Source organism: Anomalospiza imberbis, chromosome 4 (assembly GCF_031753505.1).
Source record: "Anomalospiza imberbis isolate Cuckoo-Finch-1a 21T00152 chromosome 4, ASM3175350v1, whole genome shotgun sequence".
NCBI classification, from domain to species: Eukaryota; Metazoa; Chordata; class Aves; order Passeriformes; family Viduidae; genus Anomalospiza; species Anomalospiza imberbis.
In genome coordinates, this window is record NC_089684.1 from 37676060 (window position 1) to 37700610 (window position 24551).

Below are 24551 nucleotides of genomic sequence, written 5' to 3' on the forward strand. Positions count from 1 at the left end.
ATTGTAGCTCTTACTATCTGTTGAATTTAGGAGAATTAAAGTGGATCTGCCTGTGTAGCACTGAAGATGGTGTCTGGAATTTCAAACATGATAACCCTGGAGGGAATATCTGGATTTCCTCTTTGATTTCAAATCTCCTGTTTTAAATAACAATTTTCCATAGTAATCTATGCAGCATTTTCTCAGCATGGTAAAAGTATTAGTAATTAAATATTTGTAGAGGGCTCTGTTTAAGAACCAACAGAAGATCAGCAGCATGACTTTAATCTCCTCTCAAGCTTTCATAAATGTGACCTTCAAAAATTCCTTTCCCTTTTCTTTGCATATCATGCAACAGATTTTATTTTGCATTCATTTTCCCCCTGAAACTTAATGAGTATTATATCACTGGGATTGAAATGGGGCTTCTAATCAAGATAAATGAATTTCAAATATGTTTTATAAAAAATTTCTCTTCAGAAATACATAATGTATAAAAGAGGCATATAAAATAGCAAGTTAAATACATTGGAGTAATTAACAAAGTAAAATTAAATTATATTATGTTCAGATTAATATGTCAGTAAAAGGTTTTGCCAATTCATTTCCTCACTTAAATTTAACTTTGTCGTCTCAGCTAATTTATTAAATTCTGTTTTTTCTGGCATCTTTTAGCTAAGAACATAGACCTCAACAATAGCATATTCAGGAAAACCTTTGCTCTCATGTCACTGGCTGCAAAAGTGCTTATGCTGTATTTGGATTTTTTTTTTTCCCAGGGTGGGATTTTTAACTCCCAAGACGATATAAGAAACTCTCATGGATGCCATTTTTCAAAATGATTGAATTTGATTGAAGAAAATGGACTGTTAAAATGTCCCCATCCTTTAAGTCACATAGATCATCAAAAGGATTTGACTTTTGCTTTATTACCTGGGAAGTAGATTTGGTAACATATTTCTACTGTTCAATTTATTTTGTAAACATTCCATTCATCTACTTTTGACACAAATGATGTGATAAGTTGTACCCTGCCTGTATCCTCATACTCCCTCTTATTTTAAATGTTTTTGACCTCCCAAAGTGCTTTTAAAAATGTTATCTCACCAAACAAATTCTTATTTTGACTGTGAGCTACCCAGTCCTGTCATGACTGTACCATCACATGGCAATACCAAGCAAAAATAGTTTATTTTTAAAAATTGTTATTATTTCCACAGAGTAGGTAAGTGTATAATAAAATTTGTGTTAAATAAAAAAAATATCATAAGAAGATACCACAGTCCTCTGCAGGAAGGGTGTTGTCACTCTTTGAAATCTCTTGCAGTTGAAGGAGACTTTTAACTTTTTTGTTGTGTATGAAAGCTGTTAAAAATATCTAAAATTTAGAAGCCTCTTAGAAATAATAAGATATATAAAAGTGTTTAGTGACAGGACAAGAGGGAATGGCTTCAAACTGAAAGATAGTAGGTTTAGATTGGATATTAAGAAAAAATTCTTTTCTTTGAGGGTGGTGAGGCCCAGGCACAAGCTGCCCAGAGAAGCTGTGGATGCCCCAGCCCTGGAAGTGTTCAAGGCAGGGTTGGATGGAGCTTTAAGCAGCCTGGGATAGCAGAGGGTGTCCCTGCCCATGGCAAAGGGGTTGGAATGACTTTAAAGTCCCCTCCATCCCAAACTATTCTATGATTTTATGACTTTATAATATATACTGTAATAACTTATACATTTACATATATATATATTATTATATATAAATTATTCTGTATTATACAGATACAGATTGTACAGGGTCTGTGCTTTTTGTTTCTGTGTGGATGTATCAGTAGCTCAGTCAATTCTTCAGACTCTACAGACAAAGGATTCTTTACAGTAGGAAAAGGCACATGGCCCAAAATGTTTATGAAAAGTTAATGTAAAGAGATTTCCAGGGTGAAAAAACACCCTGTTCTGATCCTTCAGTCCTCACTCATGAAATTATTTGCATTGAAGAAAATAGGGATAGTTGGTAAGATTAAGACATATTTGAATGAATAAAGGTCCTGTGATTTTACTAGAGAAATTGTAGGACTAGGCAGTTGTAATATTAGATTAGAGATTTTATTTAGCCATTATTGAGGCTGGAATTTATTGAAGAAGGTAAATTTGATTGATTGATTGGTTTACCAGAACACAGCCTGTGTGTGCCTCCTAAATTCTCAGTCCAACATCAACTGAGTATCAATGAATTTATGCTGATTTACTTAAGCTGAGGATATGTCCCTCTCCTTTGAGCTACTACCTAAGTTCCTATACTTGCTCAAATTCTCCTTTCTTCTTTTGCTCCCTGCCCAACAAAGCTCTTTTTGCTGTAAACTGCAGTGCCTACACATCTTAGTTTGCACCAAGGGAAAAAACTTCAGTATTTTTCTCCTCTAGGCACTGTAAATGGTCTGATAGTATTTTTATCTATGCAGTGCTGCAAGGAGTAATTATTCATATTTCTCCCTCAAATGTTGCCTAGAGGGTTGTTGCTTTACACAGTTTATAAACAGAAGTAAAGCCAAAACCTCAGTAAGCAAATGGTTTCCGCTTATTTGTGTGTAAAAACTTAATGTATTCTACTATGAAAATCTTAATTTGATACTTAAGCAGACAGAAAATTTGCTATTAAGTAGACCCAAAATAACAGCCTGATGAATATGAAGTTCCTTGGGAATGTTATTTTTGGTAACTTTTGGGGAATGGTTATTTTAAGAAGTTGATGGAAGTTGCACTTAAGCAGAAGTATAATTCAGCCCTGAAATTTAACAATTTGTCCAAAATTTAGAAATTATAGTGATGTTTTTGAGTAAAAATAAATTCTTCTTCCAGTGTGATCCATGTGTGTAAACTTCTGAGACATGTCTATCTTGTTTACCTTCTCTGTAATCAAACTTCATAATTTAGCCATATTTAGAAGTTGCTCTTACTGGCTGTAGAAACTTTTGCTCCAGAAAATCAGTTAAAAAGGGAAAATACTTTTAGTACAGCTCAGAGTAAGAAGAGCCTATATTTTCATGATGATACTGGAACACTATATTTCTATTTGGCACACTTTCCTATTTACTCTTCCTGTCTTGGCTCAATAGTTGGTCCTTTTCACTCTGTGCAGCTTTTCTTACTTTCACAGCAGCAGAGATGTGAAACACACTTTATTTTACTGTTTAGTAAATATTTAGGTTGTTTTAGATCGCAAACAGATAAGGACTTCAGAACTGATGCTCCACCTGTTGGTGAAAATACAAACTTTAACTGGCACTTAGAAATCAACATAAAAGAATTAGACTTTGTGTTAGAAGAGAAGTCAGATTATTTTGGACCCAACTATGGAAGGACTAAAAACTTTTTAAGGCTGTTGGCTCGAGTTTCACTTATGTAGGAGGGGTCATCCCCCCTCTCCCCACAATGTGCATATCTGGACATCATTGTTCTTCAGTGCATTCAAAAGAGCAGATTTCTCTAAAGGTGTTGTTCCATGAATCTAAAAATTTGGAAAAAAAACCTGGGATGAATTTCCTGTTCTGTGCAGCCACACCAGGATGTTCAGCTCCATAAATTTGAACGGGAGAGCTCTATTGCCCAGAAATGCATCAAGTTTGAAAATTCAGTGAACCAGTCAAAACTGCACTGGAAGATTCCACAAGGCGAAGTAGTTTTGGAACAACTTCTGTAAATCATAGCTGACCAGAGCATTTTTCCAATAGTTCAGTAATTGTCAACAGAAATTGTGAACTGAAAAGGAACCTTACTGTCCCTGAAATGTAAAAAACAAGGGTTTGTATTGTATACCTCAGCTCTTGCCAGCAGGAGGTGAAGACTGGTGAGGTTGCTTTGCCAACTAAATTCACCTTTGTGATTAGAAGCATAATTGCTGCAAGGAAAGGAATCTTCATTGCTACTGAGTTTTGTGACACTGCCATGTGCTAATGAATAGCCATGTGCCTAACCCCCAAACACAGGAGTTATTTGGGTTTGATTTACACGTATGTGTTGGATTTATTGGTAAATACTACCTTCTAGAGCAGATACATTTCTAAATTCTTCTGTGTCCTAGAGAATATCTTACTCAGTCACTTTCATGTGTTTGTTTTAGATTGAAGTTTTAAGAATGCTCACCCTTGGGAAAAGAGGATGTATGTGGGCAGAAAAAAAACCTGAAAAATTATATCCTTGTTTACTCAGGAAATGATCTATTGCCAACTTAGAGTAGACTTAAAGCTCCACTTACCCAAGTAGCTCTCCTAACTGAATCAATCTCTTTGATGTCCCTATTTTTACTGATAAGAAAATTAATCCAAAGGCTACTTCAGCCTGTGGTTTTCATGTTATGATAATTAAAATCTTCAATTTTTTTCTGATCTCAAACAGCAACAATTTAAGTGGAACCAATGAAAAATAAGATCTTTTGAGTAAGCATTAGCAATTACAGAAAAAATATTTTCTGCTAATAGTTTTCTGTCATGACACAAGACTTTTCTAGGGGTGGACCCATTTCCCTTCATTCTTCTACATTTCTCTGTAAATCAGCCACCCATTTCGTACAGTGAAAGTGCTAGGAGACCTCAAGGGCATTCATGTCATAGAAAAGGTGTTTTACACCTATTTTTGTTACAATAAACGACCAGGATGACCTCTTGATATTTTCTCCAGTGATTCTTCAGATTTAAAGAGAGGTTTCCCTTCCCTGGCATGTGGCATTTTTAGAGTACTGGACGATTCCTTTAAATTTTCAATATTCCTTTGCAAAACTTGCTTAATTAGATGCAGTGTGCTAAACTTTGCTTTGTGGTACCATCAGAAAAGGCCTTCCTTGAGGCATGATAAATAAAAGTTATGAATACAATACCTAATGCCCCATTGACCTAACAATCCAAAATGAATATTTTGAAATTAGCAAGAACTGACATATTGTTACTTTGTCTGCACCTCATCCCATCCATTTTCCAGATCATAGCATCTGTTCTAGCAGTAAAGGTGTTGATATTGGTAGTGTGAGCAGATCCAAGTTCAGCAGCAGAAATCAGTTTGTACAAATCAAGAAATAATTATTATTTATTTATTTTACAAAACCACCTTTCAGAGAGGAACTACACATTTCTTCTTGTCCATTTGTGTTAGTAATGCATGTTTTTTGCTTCAGCTGACATTGGCAAATGGGGACAGGTTAATTGGCAAAGCTGTGCTAGTCAATCACTATTAAGGTGATGATTTTCAGCTAGGAACAGGAAATTTTGGATAATTATGATGCTGATAATCGGCAACAACAGCAAAGAATGTAGAAACCACCATGAGGCTTTCAGGATACAAAATGGTATTGACATCTCTCTGTGACATATAACGGTCTGGAATATGTGCTAAACAGAGATTTGTTACCTGATCCTTTTTGTTTTTCCTTTTTTTTTTTTTTTTCTTTTCTTTTTTTCTTTTTTTTTTTCCTCTGAAAGCTGTGGCAATTCTTACAGCCAGAGGGAGTAAAATGGACCTTTTTGTGAGTGTGGCCTGACATTGTTTTCTGTGGCTTTAAACAAAGCAGTGAAAGACATTCCCTTTTGCTAATTTTCCAGTGCGTTTCTGGAAACTCAGACCATGAAGTTTGCCTCAAGAAATTGGTTCAATGTGGCTAAGACCCTTGTTTACTTGTTCTCAATTAAGTAAGCATTAATAAGCTGTTCCATTTGCACACAGATTGCCCAGAGAGGGTATTTTTCCTCTCTTTGGGTAACTTCGGCAGTAGTATATTAAATCATTGATTTATAGGCCAAGGGTAAAACTGTATTGGAACTGAAAGATCTGATATTTAGAAAATATGTATTTTTAATTCCAGTTCTGCTTTGCTTTACAACTAGTTTATTAGTCTCATTGAAGAATGAGTGTTAGTTTTGTTACTTTTGGACACATTAGAAAAAACAAAATGGAGTGTTTATTGGACCTCTAGTATGAAAAGTTTGAGATGCATGGAAAGCAATCTGACATGTTCTCAGTGAGCATTTCTGCTGGGCTGTCCATGGGAGCAGATATTGAATTAGTTGCCTTTGATGTTGGTGATATCTGTTTATCCTTGAATAAGTTCTGCAAGTTTAGATTTTCTTTTTTACCAGCAGTGTGCCAGTGGTGACCTAGCAGCATGTGTTCTGCAGCTCAGCTTGTATCCTTTATCAGAATATTTTACTGTTCTGCCCACAGTGGCATCACTTCCAATGCAGCTGTTGGTCCAGCCATGACTGGCAGCTTGCTGGAGCCAGGCATTAAAATACCTATCTGCTTTTGATTGCTTGTAGGATATTCTTCCTCTGAACTGGGGAATAGTCTCTCATTTTTAGTTTTGAATTTTCCATTTGCTGCTGTAAGGAAGCTGCCACTCTTGAGTGAAAACTGCAGTTTGCTTGTGAAGACCCACGAAACAGATGAGGGATGGACAAACTGAAGGACTAAATCCTTTCCTTCTCCTTGCAACACAGGGCAAAAATACCCTGGAAACTGACTCATCCCAGACTGTATTAGCTGTGGGGCAGCTGAGGTGACAGCGATAGGGGCCCAAAATATGTGACAATGACTGAAAGTCTGTGCACAACACAGCCTCATACCTAGCCCCCAGCAGGTAGCACTCCAGGAGCAGGAGCTCCTGGAAGGAATTAGTCCTCTGTCTTGGCTACAGCAGAATTAATTTTGGAAGTCTCTCTTCACTTTCCTTACTTCTGTCTTTACTTCTCTTAGCTTCTGTGTCATGCCAATGTAGTGTTTATATTATCAAACCACGTTAGCCACTGAGAACTTTATCTAAGCTGTGGTTTGCATTTCAGTTTGTTGTGATGTCTGGAATTGGTGGAGATAAAGCACGGACTTTATTTTCTGGACTTCATTTTACATGGCTGACATCTGGCAGTCTGGATCTGAATACTTAATTGTCTAACTCTTAAAATTATATTTGTTAAGAGAATATTTAGGAATGTTGGCTTGATGGCTGTAAGATTTCTGTGTGGAATAGTCACAACCCAGCCTTTTTTTTTTTTAATAACTTTTTGTTTTGTTTTGTTCCTAAAATGAAGTCACAGGGACGACAAAGGACCACGAGAGGGCACTCTGGCTCTTTGAGTGCTTCTTACTAAATTTTTACCACTGAGGATTGCAAAAGAGAATAAAACCTTCAGAAGAAAAATGCTGATTTATTTCTTACAGAAGAAATTACAAACAGGTATATATTTTCTAGCTTATCAACAATCTTGGTATTAATTGTGCACAAAGATGATAGCCCTGGTTTTGGAATGCATTTGTAAAATGTGTAAAATAGGAAGATGCACCATGGATCTTTCCTGACAATTACTTTTTGGATTTGAAAAAGAATTTTTCCAGTTTATGTATTTTTCTTGACACTATCAGTCTGATAATTCTCCTGAGTAAAATATACAGAAACAACAGGTTGGGGTGGTTTTTTGTTTGTTTGTTTGTTTGTTTGTTTTGGTTTTGTTTTGTTTTAAGACATCTACCGGCAAGCACTCATGATTACCTGAATGAAGTTCAGTATTTGCCTCTGTGTGTACTTGGCCATTATGATTTTAACAGAAGTAGTGTACTAGTTGAGAGATCTGAAATGAACACACAAAATCCTCATGCTGGGGGTTTTCTACCTCTGTGTCAATGGGAGTGATTTTTGACTCAGCTAGTGAGCTGCTGAACACTGATCACAGTTTCTCCTAGTGGAAAGGATATGGTGATAATGAACCTTTTGTAGCCCTTCTCACTCCGCCAGATTCTTTCATCTGTTTTTAGGCTTGGTATGGACCCTTCTGAAGAGAGTCTGTTCGAAATGCTTTCCTTCTTTGAGTTACACCTCACCAGACTCCCCAGTAACAAAACTTCTGACTCTCTTTCACCGTTTTGTGTTTCCAGCGCCGCTCGGTCATTTTAGCGAAGGCAGCCATTTGCTTGGAGTTAACCAAACAATACAAAAACGTCCCCACTTAGTGTGCCTTTGCCCAGTCACTTCAGAAGCAATTGCTGTAACAATCTCCACAGTCTCAACCCCAAAAGTCGCAGGGCTGTAGGGCATTGCACGTTTTGTTTGGCTGTTCCTGGCTTTCAGCACAGCGTTGCCTCCATGACGAAGGATGGGCTCGGTGAGAACCCCTGGTTGTTGCACGCAGACTTAGCTGCTCTTAGCAAGGCTCTGACAGGCAGAAGGCTCTCAGGCAGTTCCTGACTCAACCCCAGACCCCATCTTTTGCAAATTATAGGCTCTCTTCCTGGCCACTCACCAAGAAATCCTTCCCTACAAGCCTGATTCCTATTACTAGCACAGGGGGGGCAGAGCCCAGAGCACTGCATTAACCCATCCCTGGCCAGAGGATGGTTTGCATATTCTATCGTCTTGCTTTATTTTCTTTCAAACCTTCTGATTAGGAGTGTGTGCCTCTCTGTCTTCATATGTATCGAAGCAACATGGCTAAATTACAGAAAGTTTTCTTAAACTGGTTTGAAAACACAGAGGATCCCAATTTTTTACAGTGTCAGAAAGTTAGAATAGAAGTTGTTGAAGAACTGGTTAAAATACATTGTCAGTGCCTCAAGTTCACAAAACACTGAGTAGGAACTGTGGGGTTGAGGGGAAGGTTTGTTTTCATGGCCTGTGGAGGGCTGGCAGTTTGAAGTTATTCCCTCTGCATAAATATGGCAACATTTGTAAGCTACTCCAGATCACTAGCTGGAATGTAAAGTCAGCAAAATTCTGCACTTCAGAAAATGATTGTACAGCAGGACTCCTACAGAGGAAGTATTTTGCGTCTCAATAAGACAATGTGTTCAGCTGTTTAGTTGCTTTAATGGTACTCCTTGAAGCATGAATTGTGGTGCACTTCCTCACTTTCTGGTTCTTCCTTACGGAAGTGTCTGTGTCCTGAGCTGCTTCTCTTTATTGTCACGGCCGAGCCATACACACTGTGGGGAAGGTTGTTATTTCACAGGACAATTCACTGTCTTTACCATTTGGGAGAAATCTTGCCTCCATCTCTAATTTCCTCCCCTCCCTAGTATTCACTGGCAGCCAGGAGTCATGGTCAAGGGTTGGATTGAAAACTCAGCTGCAAATTGAAGATCAGACCCAACGTAGTAGCTGGTATCCAAACTGGTGTCCAAAGCGCCGAGCAAGACATGGAGATCCAAAGTAGCTACTGTCTGAGCACAGAGCTGCCCACCACTGGCATGGGGGAGAGAGAAAGATGGCGAATGCTACATTTAGACTGTCATATGGTTCAAGGAGGTTTTCCACCCACTCGAGACCTTCACTCAGGACTGCTGCCTTTGGGGTGAGACTTGGTACATTTCTGGTTTGTGGCACCTGGCCAGGATGTATGGAGACTTCTGCAGTTCCTTTGTCTGCCTGTGAGGATTCAAACTTCTCACCCACATGCCTTAGTTCTTTTCCATGTCCCAGGCCTGTTCCTGCCTATTATTCAACAACTGTTTAGTGCAAAATACAGAGGACCATCTGGCAACAAAAACACTCTCTTTTTAGTTCTGCTAATTGTACCAGATGCCTTCCACAGAGTCTCCAAACCACAGTAGTTTTAGTTCTCAAAATGTTGATGATACATAAAGATAGCAGAAAGTAATATAATGTGATAAATTGCTTTTTGGAGTGATTTCATGGAGTATAAAATACTTAAAGATATAAAATAACAAAAACACGTGTCAGACAAACTAGAACACAGGAAATCTGAGGTAATTTCCCTTTGGGATACTGAAAATGTTACAGGCTATGTGGCTTGCTGTGCTCCCCAGGAGACTGCAGTGGCACTTGTGGAACCACTTCTTGGTGCTCTCTTAATTCACATTGCATTCTCTTTTTTGAAGTTGGACACCTTTGCTTTTTTCCTCCAACACTAAGTGAAATAAGCCTGTAAAATACTTTTTTGGAGGAGTAATGTCCTGTCAAGTATTTGAAAGGCTGGCTGTGAGGGAAGTTCCAATTGATATGTATTTGACTCACACTTGAGAACTCAGATGTTCTGGTAACTAGGTCACTTTGGCATCAGTCTTGTGAAACTGTGACAGTTTTTGTGGCTTCTCTGCTGAGTTTCACACTCAACAACTTATATCCTGCTTATACATGCCAAACATCTGCACTTATTACTTTCCTTTGTGCTATTTTGAAAATCTCCCAGTTCTTGACATTAGAATGGGTGGCTGAGAACCTGGTGAGATCAATTAGTGTTCTAACTATTGGAGAACTCTTGACAAAAAAATAGTCCTAGCCACTCATAGTTCAGGTTCATAGATATTGAAAGTCTGGTATTCTGCAGAATTTTAAGAAGTATAATCAACTTTGGGGTTATAGCTAAGCTTCTGAAATAAGCAGCAAATATGGCTGCTGCTTTGAGGCTACTGAAGATTTTTCCCTGCTTCGGTTCCTGACTGATATGGGAGACACAAAATAACCTGAGATGAAGATCACAAAGCAGCTGAGCCAAATCTGTGTATTTTAGAGGATTATCCAAAATCCAAATCTTTAAATGAGACTTTCAAAGGTACCTTTTCCATGTGTCCTGAAGCTCCATCCTTTCTTTCATCATGGGAGGAAAGGAGTGCTGACTGAGTCATCTGTAGTCAGAAAACAATTAGGCTGACAAACCTGGGAGATAAATATGGCTGAGGACCTCTGGAAAATGGGTTGAAGCCATATATTATTCTTAGGAAGAGAAGTATTGTCAAAGACCATCAGTGAAAAGTGTAGATATCTTTGTAAGACTTCCAAATTTCAGCAAAATTGTTATACCCTGAATAATGGTAGATTCAGGCTTTGCCAAAATGCAGCTGGGCAAATCTGTTACTTCCCATATGGAAAGCAACTGTTCAAGCAAGTTATATAATTATACATTATAACATTGCTTCTGTCCAAAACCTAGGGCTGCTGCAGACATAAGCCAAGATTTTTTCTTGTCTTGCTATAACTGGATTTTTTTTTTTTTTGGTGTATGTGTGTGTGTTATTCAATTAAAGCCACAAGGGAGTAAACAATTCCCTTCTTTTCTCTTTCCACCCTCACCATTCCCATATCTGATGATTTACCATTAACTATTCTGGAACACGAGTTGGCAGTTTTGGTCTTGCTGCTCTGTGTTGGTTTTCCTGGATTGAGGCTAATGAAACAAGAAGCATTTTCCTGCTGTAGTTAGCCTGATTTCCTCACCCTGCACTTCCAAACGTGGATTCTGAAGTTGATATCATAACTTAAAGAACTCAGTGTAAATTAAAGAAAGCAAATTGGAAAACAAACAGATCTTCCCCTCATTTTGCATAAAAAGTTCTAACAGTGTTCAGAACTTAATGCTTGTCTTTTGAACCCTCTACAAATATTTGTCTTATGCAGCAGAGGTCCACATTAAAAACTAATATCCCCAAAAATGGGGAGGAAGATGCCTGTATTTAGAAGAATATTAGCCGAATTAACTTGGAACTCTACTAGCTCTGGTAACCTGAGAAGGTAGTTAGGGCTGCAACACCTATCCACTCTCTTGCCAAGATGTCTGTGCTGCTTTTTAGATGGTGATGGCTGAGAGACCAAAGGACATCTGGATTTCATGTCAACAGATGACTTTCACTTTACCCCAGCAGTTTTACTCCAACTTTGATCTGGTGTAATTATGATCTGGGTTAAGCCTAACCCAGCAAAAAGCTGTACATGTTTAACCTGGATCACAGGTAGAGAATGAGATTAATCCAAATAATTGAGCTGCAGCCCAAAGGCTTGTGGTGGCCTGAGGGATGGAGCAGTGCAGGAGGTGACAAAGTGGCCTTCCATGTCAGGTCCAATTTATGATGGTTTAAAATGCTTTGTAGGCCTTCAGGTTCACTGTGTTTCTGTATGACATGCTTCCATAAGAAATAAAAGACATTGGGTACAGAGCTGAGGGGCAACAAAATGAGCAAAATAGTTTAAGACATTATAGAGGTCCTGTGCTGATTTAAGGTACCAATTTTGCTGCAGGAAATTTGGAAATTGATTGTTCATCATTGGTAACAACACTGCCTATTCAAGACATGGCATCCAATGCATTTGGAACATGCTAATTAAAAGAAAAAGGCATTTATTGACTAAAAAGGAGTGAAGTACATAGAACTGCTGTTTGTATGTGAATGAGTGAGGTTGTGCTCCTGTGAGTGAGAAGGTAAAGGTGTGGGTTTGTGAGCTACTTGGGGAGCTGTATGGAGGAAATGTGAGGAGTTAGACACAGCAATTGTTTTCTGCTGGAGGCAGATGCAGTTGTTTTCTCCTGACAGAGACATCACTGGACACATTTGCTCTGAACAGTTGTGGACAGCTGGAATTCCAAAGCCAATGCTTAGAGATTTGGTGCCTGTGCTTGTCCTGGGGCTCATGGCAGGACATTACCAAAGTGCACAGACTGTGGTATAAAATGCAGTGGTTCTCTCTGTGGAGCAGGGAGCATTTTCCTCTGCTGCTCTTCTCTTTGGCTTTTCCTGAACTTTGACCAGGTTGGTCTGTGAGAACTCCACAGTTCCTGGCTGCAGGTACTCAGCCAGGTCAAATCCTCTCTCCAGATTAGGATGAGATAGGGAATTGCATCCCCTTCTCCTCACCTCCTGTCTGGCTTCCCAGGACAGGAAGGAGGTACAGAGAACCTGGGCTCTGTCTGAGTGGCTGGGGGAGGCATGCGGGATTGGGAATATGGACAAGCAGACCAGCCCTGCCACCTCTCCAGGGTGCCCCGGTGCTACCAAGCACTGTTTGTTCTCTTCACCCAGAGAAACTCAAATGGGTAAACCTGAGGAGGAATTAGTGAAGGGTTTGTTTACCTTCAGAAAAAGAAAAATGAGTGTGTTTAGGATTTTTGTGAAAAATCCTGTCTTCTCAAATAAGATCTTGGTTTCAATAATATTGCTGAGTTTTTGTGAGGCACAGCTTCCCTCAATTTAAACCACTGTTTTTCATAGGAAATTTAATTTAAAAACATGTATTTCTTACTAAATGGGAGCCTGTATTACAAAAACAGTGGAGGTTTTCTGAAGCCAGTACTTGTCTGGTTCTGGCATTAGCAAAGGAATTGCTTTTAAAAGACTTCTCATCCTATGAGAGCAAAACAGAACCAGGATCTAAAATCTTAATATTTGTTTTAGAACTCCATAATTATTTTCTAAGTTGAATCTTAATAGAAAAGTGATGTCTCAGACTTATAACAATCTCTGAAAATTATTTATCTTTAAGAATATTTCAGGTTTTAGTCTCACTTTTTATTTGTTATACTGCTACAAACTGATGCCTGATGTTGTATATGAATCTTAACCTAGTGGACACTTCCTGGGATGCTTCCCACCTTGACTTTAATGCTGGACATCAGCTTATGGATATTATGTGGCCTTTGAACTTTTCTTATGAAAGAAAATTAAAATAACCTCTATATATTTGCATTTATATTTTCCCCTCAAACAACAAAACCATTTTTTAGTTTTAGAAGTAAAATACATGTTTTTTAAAAGGAAGTTCCATGGTATTTGAAATAAAATATATAAAAGTAGCTGATTTCCCAGCTGCTTAACAGTTCTGAGGGTCAGTTATAAAACATAAGTTTTCCAGTAGCCAAGTCCATGAACAGTTTCTTTTCAGGCCTCTGAGTTATTCTCTGAGCATTAATCACTTTTAAGAAAAATAAGACCTCTTTTTAATTGTTGGAACTAAATTTTTTTAAAATTTTTATTCACTTAAGCAAGTGGAAGGCTCCCATGGTTCTCACCCCTGCTCATACTTATTTTTCTTTAAAGCAAGTTTTGACACTTTAAATGGGCCACTGTTTAATAAATTAGGATTTTTATTAAATGACTTCACAAAATGTTAAGTTTTCCTAATTTTTAAACCTACTGTTGAAAAAGAGAGGTGCTAGTGGAAAATTAAGCTGGCTTAGCACAGACCATCAGCTATTCATGCTAGTCTAGGTGGGACACTGACCAAACTGTCTCGCTGCCATCACAGCCTGGTTAGTGGCTCTTACTCCTGAAGGAATGCCCTGGAATTCCCTCTCATCCCTCAGCTCCTGTGAAAGGTTCCCATTCCCAAAACTCTGCATAGTGAAACCTCTTTAGATGTTCCGAGTCTTCTAATTCCCAGACTTCTCTGTTAGTGTTGTCACAGTGGAGTTTAAAAACTCACTGATCTGGTGAGTTTAACTCTTCCCATTGTCCTGCAAACTGCTGGGTTTCTCAACAAGTATTTTTAAAATGTCCTGATCATTATTCCTTCTTCTCTTCTTCTAAGACTTTGCTGAAAAATTCTGCTTGATAGAGGCCACAATATTACCCAGTGCTGCATCTTCCTGACAGTCTTGTCTCTGTCAGTTCCTGGTATACATTCCTTCAGGCTTTTTCAAGTTTGAAATTAGGTATGTTTATAGTTCTAAATCATTCTGTTGTTTACCTGAATCTGCTACAATAATTCATTTTCTTGTTGAAAACCTCAGGACATAGTGGGATATGACTGCAATTGTGTTGTTGGGAAGTCAGTGCAGAGCAGAAACGACAGCACAGTGCCTTATGGAAATGTAATATTATGTGGAATCTCTCTTTGCAGCAGTGAAACAAGAACAAGGAAAGAAGCTTGAGAGCCAGGAAATAGGGAGCCCTGAAGAAAGAAGAGACTTACAGAAAGAGGAGTTTGGGCACTCAAAAGGAGTGGGCTACGATAATCTCCCATTTCCATGGCTATCTGTATCACAAACAGTTGTGTTTAAGTAACTGTTTCTCAGTTCCCCTGACATTATGCATCCTCTCCAACTATTGCTTAATATAGGTTTTGTTTTTAGCAGGACAGAAATTGTATAACTATTGTACAACTGTAACATCATCGGAAATCTGCGTTGCTCAACATAAATTCATTCTGAGTGTCCCAGACTGCAATGTGTGATGAGAGATCTGAGCTGTCTGGGGAATCCAAACCATGGGAAAAAAAAATAGGGACACTAGAACTCCTAAAAACATGAATAGCTTTTCAAAATCATAGTTTGGGTCTGATTTTTTTTTTTCACCTAACTGTTTTCTTTGTGGTTTAAGTCTTTTTTTTTTTACATTCTACTCCATGTGCTACATTCTACTTCCCAATTGTGCTCTTGCCGCTGTAGAGCTGACACTGGTTATTATGTAATTTATCCCTTCTTTAACACTTAAAAAAATTAGTAAAGTTCCAGAGTAATTTCATTTGCTAACTAGGAAAAATAATTTTGTATGTTAAAGGCTTTCTGATTTCTGAAGTTCTAAGTATTTTTTAAGCTTTTCAAGGTCTGAAAAGTCAGTTTAAAAATCCTGAAAGATTTTGATGTAAGCTCTCAGTTCCAGAAGAAAGGACTATGTGCAAAACACTAAATTTTGATTGCAAGTTTCACAGGAATATTTGTACAGTATTTAATAACTAAAGTCTGAGCACTCCAATGCTTTTGTCCCTCAAAAAATACAGGGAATTTGTGCTTTGGGGATTTTTAGCTACTGAACAACTTGAAGTCTGGTAAGGAAATAGAAGAAGAGAGAGAATGAGGCACCATGCAAAGATTACCAAGACATTAAAAAGTTAAATCTACCTAATTTTTTGGATGTCAGATTCTAGTTCTCAGAGGAAAATCATTATAGGTTTTACAGGTAGGCGTGTGAAGTTTTTTAGGACTTTGTGTGCTTATTTCCAAAAGGGAATTAAATGTGAAATTAAAACTCTGAAATGCTTTATAAAACAGACAATGACAAAACATCTATGTTCTCTTGGTTTTTTTTTCTCCTCTCTCCCTTTATATCACACAGTTTCCTTTCTTGGTAAAGGTTTCTTCTGTATCTCTGTTTTTTTCTATGGCAGTTTATCTTCATACTATGAGATAAGCTGTCAAACATGGTTTGGAATGCCAAGATAAATGATCTTCCTGCCCCTTATTGATTAATTCATCACCACAACAGAGAATAGCCAATGTGCACATCATTTAATTATTTGCTTCTAATATTGATGAAATATAAATTAAAAGCTAGAGACAATGCCAAAGAGGAGAATATTTGTGAAATAAAGCCAGGAAATTTAGAAGAAAGACACTAGCATTCCTCTTTTTAGATTTTATTCTAAAATACTCAACTGGTTAAAATTGCTTGTAATATAGCACTGGACTTAATTAATGTGCTGTTACTGAAACCTTGGGTAGCATTACTTCATTTGACTAATAGCTAAAACAACAATGTTAGTTTAGTAGTTAAATTGCTATTATGTATCATTATTTCACACAATCAAAATACTTTGCACATTAATTAATTCCCCCAATGACCTTGTAAAAGAGATAGCAGTATTCTGTCCATCAAGAAAATGGCTGGTTTTACAGAGTAGAAAAAGTTCCTCTAAGGGTTTTTTTTAAGAGCAGAAGATTCTGGAGTGCATCAAAGACTGTGGATGTTGAACCCCATGTACACAAGTTATCACAGACCTTCTCTGGTATGGTGGCAACATTATTTGAGATTTGAAATCAAGAACTGATTTTGAATTAATCCACGCAGGGTATATGTTTTGCCTGGTGCCTGCTCATCATATGAACATCTGCCATATGGTTGTGGGATAACTGTGGGATAATGCTGTGTGAATATATGAATATATGATTCTTCTCCTCCAAATATTTTGCAACAAGCCATAAAGAATCTATTCATTGCTGGCTTAGTGACAGAAGGTCCTGTTCAGAAGTGCAGGAAATACCAGAAATAGAAAAGACACGTGGCATGCATGGTGAAATTCCCATATACAGGAATGGTAAGAAAGTCAACTCATAGGGCACTTTTGTACCTTCATCAGTCAAACAGATCCATGACAGAGCTGTTTCTTTAATCAGTTTAAAGTTTATTTTATGCAGAGCAACCTGTGATGGGCCTTTGGAATGACTCCAAGTATTTCTGTGAGCTTAGTTTGTGTTTTTGATGAAACCATATCAAAAGTATCTGTAAATCAGATGATCAGGAGCTGCACCAAGGGCAGCTCATCTGACCTGTGCAGACATGGGAACACTGACCCCCTGTTCTGCAGCCCAGGGTTGTGAATATGGGGGTTACAGGGCTTCAAAATCTGACACCACCATTTTCCAGGCATATGATAAATTGCAGGGAATTGCAGTACACAGAGAGTTACTATGGTTTAGTGAATGCATGCTGTAAGAAATTTGGGCACTTCTCCATTTCAGATCTATTTGGCTTAGAGCCTCTGGATGGAGCACAACCTCCCTTTTCCCCTTCCTTCAAAATCAACCCAGGTCAATGCTTTCTTTGTGGAGGTTAAATTGCACAGTTTAGTTACCTCCCCTGAACTGAAGGCAGTTTTAGACACAAACAAAAGGAAAAGCTATAAAACACAATAAAGAGAAAATATGAAACACATTATTTTTCTTAAAAACATTTTTAATATGTAAACAATGCAGAAGCTGTTGTGAATAGTGGCTGCAAGTCTGACAGTTAACCTCTGAGCTCACAGACACTTCCCAGGTTTCCTGCTAAAACATGGAGGGATTAGAAAGGAGTTCTTTGAGTTCTCAGCATATAATGGTCTATTGTTTCAAATTTCTATATTTGGTGGGATGCTCTGGAGCTGAAAGCAAGTTCCAAACCTGGTGCTTTGGCTGTGCTGAAGTGGGGGATTTGGTGATTTTTTTAAGGACTCCACAAGAAGGCCTCTCTTCAGTCTTACTGAACTGCTGTGTTTTTTAGAGGAATTTGAAATTTGTCATTTTGAGTATGCACTGTTTTCCTAGAATGGCCAATGATACCTTAGCCTTTCCTTCTTCTGTGAATTTTCAGGACTTTGCCCTTTATGAGAAATGCTTGTGATCCCTGATCTCTTCAAGCAGCACGAGTGCTGGGAGGGAAGAGAGAGTGAGAAGTGGACTAACCCTGCTCTGTAGGTAATGGTTTGTAGTAGCCTGTTTCCAGAGACTGGTGGTAGTCTTAACTCTTCAGTTGCACATGATATAGATTTTCAGTCCTTCTTCACATCTATCTGTCTTGCCAGTTCCAGTTTTAACTATCTAGAGAGGTGGTGACTCAACCACTTTCTTGGAAAGCCTGTTTCAGTGCTTGATAACTCACTGAAACGGACAAGAATTTAGGTGTCAAAAAAGAGGGATCAAATGTGAAAACAGTAAAAACCCTTCGATTTTCCATTTAAAACTAGTATTTAATCAATACTAGTTCTTAGTGGGCATCCGTCAAATATTTTTTTCTGTGCTATCCCCTTTCCAAACATCTGCATGACTGTTTGGGAACTTACTTTCCTTAAAGTAAGTGACCATTTCCAAAAGTAAGTGACCAAAGACAGTGACCATTACAGTGGTATTAGGGACAACTGAACAGACAGTGGAATCAAATAGAACTCATCATACCCTCATAAAAGTCTTACCCTCATCAAAGTCTTCCCTCACCATCCCCAGAGAAACCTGAGGGAAGACTATAAGCATTCTGCTAAGCTTCTGTCATCTGGGCTTCCACCCCAATGAAGGAATTAATTTTCCACTAGGGACATCCATCTCATTTCTGCAGAAGGAAATCACTGGAACAGAGCCCAGAATTTGGGCCTGTGTATCTATTTAGACATAAACATTTACACAGAGATGAAAAGGCAAAACTCATTCCTCCTGTCAGACCACTGAAGCCTATGGAAATACAAAGGGATTCAACTGATCTAAGGGTTGCACTGGGGAGAGGAAAAGCTACCAAAATTGAAGATGAAAGTAAAAAGCCTCTCTGGGCTTCCTTTTTAGATGTTTCCTTTACTCTTTCAAGACTCCTTAAATCATTCTCTTTTGTGGCTAGATCAATCAGAAATAATGTACTTTTTTCCATTTTTGTTCCAACCGAAGTATTTGAAGGAGCTCCCATAGCCATATAGTCTGGTGAATGGGTTATTTTGGTGATGAAAATATCCTATTGTCCAGGTAAGAAATTTAAGAAGTTGCTAAGAAATCATCAGCAACCAAATAGGCTCCAGTTGTAGTATTCTGCTGCTGGTAAATTTGTTCATAGTATCAGTAGGATGGATCTCATTTGTCAGTCAGCAAGGCAGACTTTTTGCAGGTAAAAACAGTACAGGAGAGAAAATCCTGTGTTAGGTTTTTCACATAGCAGCTCTGTCTTGTATGTTTGGCCAGAAAAATATGACTGGTCTGCTTCTCTCTCTTGTCAAAAGCCTTCGAATTGGCTGGGGTTTAGTGTTGCCAAATCTGAAGATTAGAAATCTTCTAAAGGGAAAAACAGCAGGCAAAGCCTGGAGTCTGTTACTGCTTTGAACACTACATGAAACCAAATGGCATTGTCCTAATCAGATTGGGAGGCTATATTATACTTTATTTAATGGCAGTCAGCTATGGATGTTCTTTTGGTACATTCTGAAATCCCCAAGGGACTAGGTCATGGACTGGCATGGATCAGAGAAAGCAGAGCTGTATCTTTTGTGTTCATGGCTCATAGTTTGTAATTTCTGTTTTAATTGCAACTTTAGCTTCTCCTAAATGCAGAAAATTTTGGATGACAAGTTTGAAGAATGCTGGAAATTTGGTAGTCTTTTTCCTGCTTAGATACAGAAATAAACTTGGAAGAATTCATAAAGAAAATTGCATGTAATACCTTAGAAGTAGCAGGTTAAACATATGTTCCTTGATTCATACCATGGCCTAACTGTAGTGTATATAGCCTTTTAAAATCAGAGGTAATATTGCTGGATCATAAATTCTGTTCTTGAGTATAATGTGTCTAACTCCAATTGACGTCAATGGAAGACAGAATCTGAACCACTCTAGCCGACATGTGAGAAGGAAAAATGAATAATGAAATGAAAATAACATCTCCTCGATTTGGCTGTAGATCTCTCCGTAAACCATGTGTCTCTTGAAATGATTTGTATGAGCTATTATGGTGTTTTGTGGATTACAAAACCACTAAAGGAGACCAAAATAGTTAGAGGTGGTGATTCTGAGTTCATCTGCCCAAGTTGACATGTGGATTTGTTTCTCAGCTGTAGAAGAATCCACATAAATCTGTACATTGGAGGAAATCACTACAGAAGTTCCTGTTGGACAACTATCAGTCGAACCAGTCTAAATCAGGGATTCACTCCAACTCCTAAGGGCTGGTTGACAAGACAGTCTCCTCAACTCAGTCCTTCTCAAGTTTGATCTCCCAAGCTGAGTATCAGGTTGTACCTGTGAGCCAGGTTCTGTCTGTGCTCCAGTGAAATTGCAGTCCAAGCTCCATTTGCTTTCCACTGGCACAACAAATGTGTGTTGTCAACTATAGATATTTTTATACGGAAGCCACTGTATATGCAGCTCACACTTGAGCCTGAGAAAAACTGGATCTAATGCTTTATTATGTGTATATATGCTGGATTCTAGCATTGAAAAATTTTGTAAATTTGGATAATTAACAGTTCACTACAAGCAGCGATTGAAATACTTCTAAATCTTTGCCATTTGGATTTTCACTTACATTCTGAATCATTCAGCCTGCAAAAATTAGAAGTTTAGGAGTATGTAGTTGCACAACTTTTCTTACACTCATCTTAAAACACTCTTGTCTTAAAACTTTATGCCTGATCTATCTGAATACCCAAATTTTTTTCCAAATCATTTACTGGGACATGGATGTGCCAAATGGAGAAAAAACCCTTTCTGTATCTCATCACCTCTCAAATAATTTCTTCAGGTAATCCAGCTCTTGAAGTCAAGTCTTACATAGCCGGTGTCCACACTTTGCTTACCAAAAATCAATCCAATAAATGTGAAGTATTTGAGGTCAGGAGGAATTGAAAGTGTGCAATTCCATAGTGCAAGCCGGTAGTGTGCAAGTTTGTTGTGCTCAATTTTCTTGTCAGAAAACCCGTAAATTATAATAAGTAAGCTATAAAACTTTGTGACAGCTTTGATCCAGTTGCCTAGACAAAACCCAAAGAAAAACATGAACTGAGGGACATCTCAGCTTCTGGGAAGGGAGGTGATCTACTATGGTTGTTCCCTGAATAGAACAGACACTTAGCTAAAGATTTGAAAAGATCTGAAGCTTGAGGGGTATCGGCTGCTTTATGTTTCCGACTCTTGAGACAATTTCATGCTTCTCTGCCTGCAAGATTCTGGATGCACATCTGAGTGCCGTGTCTGGAAGTTCTGAGGCCCTTTATAGCCCCGAGAACCTAGAGAATAAAGGAAGGAAACAACATATATTTCTTGAATGAAGTGGCTAAACAGCACTTGTGAGTCATGATATGAAAGGAAATAATTTGAATTAGGTGAGATGTGCATGGCAGTGTAACGGAAAGAGAGTCTCCTCATTTTCATCAGCTAATAATCAAAACATTTTGACACAACTTCCAAAGGAAGCCAAAAATATGGAAACAATTATTTAGAGAAGAATACAGCGAAATGATGTATATGCTTGTATTTTGCATCTTAAGGTAAACTGTACTTTTTTGTTTCCAGATGGATAACCCAGGCAAATATATTGACCCTGAAAAAAAAAAAAAAAAGCAAAAGCAAGACCTCTGAATGATGTAAACAATCTCATATGTACAAATATATATTTTTTAGTTCCACACTTATGTTACCATGTTAATTCCAGTGCTTAACAATTGTATGTGCAGTTGAAGAGCAAAAGAAATATTCTTGTCGCTTACATAAAGAAACTTTTGTAAAAGTCAAAAAGTGCATGACTTCTTTGATATAATATTTGGCAGCCATTTTGACCTTATTCTTTCTGCTAGGGTTTCAATGTCAATGGCAACATTGTGCAAATAACTGATTTTAAATATGAATTTGTTTTTTATTGAAAACAGTGTCACCTGCCAAGTCTGAGGTTTAAAAAATCCCAGACATAATTTTTTACCTGGGTGAAAAGAAAGCATTATAAACTATATTGTGATCTAGTAACTTACAAGATTTCAGAATCCTGTTTTGTCATACTTGGCAAAGATCTCTCCAGACTCAGACCAAAGGGAACTGCCCTGAAAAAAACTTTCCAAAACTACGAATTAGAATTGTATTTTTATAAATATAGTCACATGAACGATGTATTATTGCTATTTTCTCATTCATAATTTTCCATAATTTTTGCTTGCATCATTCATTTGTTTGCCAAAACATTTGCTAAATGAATATGGACTTTGAATGGAGGAGGACAGACAGATTATCTGTTACTGCTGATTCAAAACGACAGACTGCAGACAAAATACCGTCAGTGCAAAGATACATTTCATATTCCTCTAAGGAACTGAACACAGCCCTCAAAGTTAAAGTTCAGTTGCTTTTATTTCCAGTCCATATAACATACTTAGTGATTGCTGAGTACAAACTTTTTCTCTTCCTAAATTGTGGACCATATTAGAAATACTTCTGTACATGTTGGATATCTCATATAAAAGGCAAACATCAAGATACAGCAACAGCCTTGTATTAATATTGTCAATTGTGGGAATAAAGAAGATGTTGTAATGAAGAGCAAGGAATCTCTTCTTTTTGCAGAATATCAGATCTAATTTCCTTATGAAGTTACCTGAATCAGCAAATAGGACACCAAAGTCCTTTATCCGCAGAGCAGAAATGAGGTGGCAGTCAAAATAGTAGTATGGAAGTAGAAAGCAGAAAGAGTCTAACAGGAGATCATATGAACATGTAAGAATGCAATCAAAAATTAGAAAGGATGATAAAATATAGAAAGAAGCTACGCAATTGAAGTCATTCTGCAAACACATTATGAGGAGGACAGAGCTGGTCCACTGCTCACAGAAGAGAAGCTAAAAATAGATGCCACCAAGATGGCTGAAGAATTAATGAAGTTTTGCTTGAGTCTTCACTAAGAGGATAAGAAACCTAGCATGGTATCAACAGCAAAGGGAGAAGTTTTCAGGTTAGAGAAGTAAGGAAGAAAGAAAAAAAGAAGATGTCTGGCAATCAAATTAGATTGATTTTCAAGTGCCAGACTTCCTCTGTGAGCATTCAGGTAGCTCGATGAGAAATGTCAGCATCAACAGTGGTTCGCTCCGAGAGCTTGCAGAAGGATGAGTGGGATCCAAAAGACTTCTGGAAGACCATGACAGTTCATAAACTCGCGAGTTGCTGCTGACTTCTCTGCTTTACTCCCGGCTGGAAAGGGCATTCCGACATCTCTCAGGGCTCTTTTTTTAGAAAACTTTCCCCCTCTTTAGCAAATAAAGTGGGTTTTGGTTTCCAGCCAGCCCTTTTCAACTGCCTCTGGAATAACCCAGTTGCACTTGCTCAGTTGAGCTTGATGGGAGTCAACTGCACCTCATTATCTGTGCTCAGAAAAATTCACCAAATTCTAGGCCATTGTTTGTCTTGGCAGAGGGTGTTTTTTATAAGAGCAGGGCATGACAGCACCAATCCTGAGGACACCAACTCTCATATACAGTCAGTCATGTTTCCCAAGGTGCCAAAGAAAATAATTATAATTTACTTGAAATGATTGGTAAAGAGCATGCAGATTTGCTTCCCAAGAGCTCTGCCATTTGGCCATTTCCCTGCAATAAACATTGTATTTATCTGTGAAAACAATACATAGGATAAAAAACATAATAATGATTTATTTTGCATTATTTGCACAAAGCAGGATCCCACTTACCTAATGTATTCCTCCTGATACTTCAGGAATGCCCTGTGCATATATAAATTAATAGAGAAGAGTATTTTTTACAGTTTGTCACTTCTTCAGTGTATCCTGATAACTTAGAGTTACAGTAGATGTATAAGATACGTTTCTTAATATCCTTCTGACATTTGGTTTCCTTGAACCTGCTGTTCACCTGCTTATGGTAAAGTTGAGCTGTGTTTCTTCTTTCCTGGGGTGTATTAGGAAGAGCACTGTTAGCAGGGAGAGGGAGGTGATCCTGCCCCTCTGCTCAGTCCTGGTGAGGCCACATATCTGGAATGCTGTGTCCATTCTGGGCTCCCTAGTACAGCAGAGACATTGAGCTCCTAGAGCAGGTCCAGTGGAGTGCAAAGAAGATGATGAAGGGACTGGAGCATCTCTTTTAGGAGGAAGGGCTGAGTAAACTGGGGCTGTTCAGCCTTGGGAAGAGATGACCAAGAGGGAACCTCACCAATGTCTGTCAGTATCTGCAGGGAGGTGCCAAGGGGATGGACCAGGCTCTGCTCGGTGGTGCCAGGCAATAGGACAAGAGGCAAGGGGCAGAAACTGATGCACAAGAAATTCCACCTGAACACCAGGAAGAACTTTCTTATGCGAGTGACTGAGTGCTGGAACAGATTGTCCAGAGAGGGTGCGGAGTGTCCCTCACTGGAGATATCCCAGAACTGTCTGGACACAATCCTGTGCCATGTGCTCTAGGATGACCCTGACTGAGCAGGGAGGTTGGATCAGATGACCAGATGTGATCAGATGTGGTCCCCTCCAACCTGACCCATTCTGTCATTCTATGAAAAAGTGACATCATTTTTGATGCAATACAAAATTAATACAGTTTATCATGCAAAAAATGACCAGTATGGTTAACAAGTATCTGCAGCTTCACTAAGTAACTTGAAGCGTGT

The 24551-nt window shown here is 38.3% G+C and overlaps 1 long non-coding RNA gene across 6 annotated transcripts in view; it reads left to right on the forward strand.

The window, feature by feature from the left end:
• Positions 1 to 24551, forward strand: part of LOC137472621 (uncharacterized) — a 75042-nt gene that overhangs the window by 35749 nt on the left and 14742 nt on the right. For 3 of the 6 annotated variants that reach the window (XR_010998307.1, XR_010998311.1, XR_010998309.1), the window contains one exon: positions 14261 to 14362. The exons of 1 other annotated variant lie outside the window; for it this stretch is intronic. This is a non-coding gene — a long non-coding RNA (uncharacterized lncRNA). Of the gene's footprint in view, positions 1 to 14260; positions 14363 to 20008; positions 20189 to 24551 lie in introns of all 6 variants that reach the window. 2 more of the 6 variants (XR_010998312.1, XR_010998310.1) reach the window with 2 other exon arrangements.